The 1,972-nt window shown below is 37.7% G+C and overlaps 1 protein-coding gene across 1 annotated transcript in view; it reads left to right on the forward strand.

Annotated features, from left to right (window-relative positions):
• Positions 1 to 1,216: 1,216 nt before the first annotated feature.
• The window catches only part of TTK (TTK protein kinase), a 35,042-nt gene continuing 34,286 nt past the window's right edge, over positions 1,217 to 1,972 (forward strand). The window contains exon 1 of the mRNA XM_010159616.1: positions 1,217 to 1,395. The gene's annotated coding sequence lies outside the window, so the exon portion shown is untranslated. The remainder of the gene's footprint in view (positions 1,396 to 1,972) is intronic.

Below are 1,972 nucleotides of genomic sequence, written 5' to 3' on the forward strand. Positions count from 1 at the left end.
TGAGCCAAGATGGCAAGATCTTGAAGGCAGGAACTTTTAACACTAGTAGACATTTAAATTGAATCATAGGAACGGAGCAAAACAAATGCTTAACGTAACAGTCATAGCCACGATGGTCTGGGGCTATAAGGAAAATATAGGTAATAACATAAATGTTTTACTAGACTGTACAATTCACTTGGAGGAAAAAAGCCAGACAAGCTCTTGAGCACTTGCTTAATTTCTTTTGCTGCCTTCTACATCTCCTTAGATAAACAGATGCAGTGTTTCAGTAGATTCCAGGGATAGGAAGAGTGCACCTTTTTGTTCAAAAATTAAAGTATTTTCATACTTTCTCCAAGTTTGCATTTGAGGAAAAACTGCATCTGGCTTTAATCAGAAACTGAACGAAAAACATAACACAGGAAATCCAGTATTGCACGACTGGATGCTGTTACTCCTTTTTAGCATCAATGAGTAGTGTTGGGTGAATTGCACATGAAATACTATGGTTGACCAGTGCTGCCACTTACGACAGACTGCTCTTCTAGTCTCTGTCCCTTGGCCTCTTGTTTAGTGGGTCTGTGCGAGGGGTTGAAGTTACTCTACTATGCTTTTTTTTAAAGGTTGTTCTGAGTCTTCCTGGACTCTGCATACATCTTCTCCCTGTCCTTTGCTTCCCTGTCTCTAACTTCCTCTCCTGTACGGCTTTTCTGAACCTCAAATGTTCTGCTGTATAGCCATTGCAGATAAAAGCTGAGTTCCTATGGAGTGTGTATATAACAACGTGTTGCTATTTTAGGTCTTTGCTGTCTTGTCAGAGTTTGAATGCACTTCACACAGAAATAAATGGCAAACACTTTCTTTAAAAGTAATCGTGCAGCAGATTAAGCCAAAACAAGACTCTGAATACTTCTGGATGAGCTTTGGCACAAGTAGAAAGATTAGTTGCAAATCATAAAAATACTCAGGTGATTATGCCTGTAGTGTATTTCTTATCTGTAAATGTCATAACAAGCTGACACATTTAAAAGTGCTTTCCCTTAGTCCAAAAGTGATCTTTGAGCTTTTTTTTTTGAAATGCAATATTTTTTCTTAGTTAGTAATAACTTGGGTGTTTTTCATTAAATCAATAAAACTGTTCCTATCTGGGATGTCACGAAGATGAGGCAAGCTTACAGTGTATACTGATATTCCTGTACTTTTCAATGTCTAACCATTCCATTTTTGATACACAGGAACATCTTCAGGATGGAGAACTACCTTTCTTGCCTGTGCTGGATTCTTAGGATCATCTGAGATAGTCTGACCCTCATCCACCTTACTTTTCTGACAAGGCACGTCCTTTCTTCAGGAGAGGTTTTTTCCATATAGTACAAGTTGAACTGTGGAACAGTTAGGCAGCACACCAGAAATGTAAGTTTAACATGTATTGATGAGAATTAGGATTGAATTTATGCAGAATATTTTTTTTGCCTTCTACATTTGGCAAGCCATCACTTTAAAAGGAATAATTGTTTTGGTAACAGTTCCCAAATAAATTATTTTTATTTACAGTTGTAATGACAGATTGCGGTATTCCTGAACCTCAAGTAAATTTCTTTTGATCTTCTTGGTGCTTTAGGTTTTGAAGGAGCTGACTTCATCCATATTTTGAGGGAATGGGTACAATTCAAGGACAGATGTTTAAAGATATTCTTACTGATAAGGAGGAGATTTGAGTTCCTGTAGCCCCTCTACTTTATTTATCAAAGGCAAAACTGCAATGCATACCAAAATCTTTGTTATGAAGAGACAAATGGGTGTGTTTTCTATGAAGTAAATAAGTATCATGTTTAGAATGGCAGGTGAGCACTTTGCTACAGTAATCACCTATGTAATTTTTAGCAACACACTTTCCAAAAGATGGTACTGCTTACACAGCCGGTCTGGGCACAGCCTTCCCATATTTAAAGGACAAGCATATACTAAAGGACGGTCTGCACGACCACTG

This window comes from Eurypyga helias, unplaced genomic scaffold (genome assembly GCF_000690775.1).
Source record: "Eurypyga helias isolate BGI_N326 unplaced genomic scaffold, ASM69077v1 scaffold7019, whole genome shotgun sequence".
Taxonomy (NCBI): domain Eukaryota; kingdom Metazoa; phylum Chordata; class Aves; order Eurypygiformes; family Eurypygidae; genus Eurypyga; species Eurypyga helias.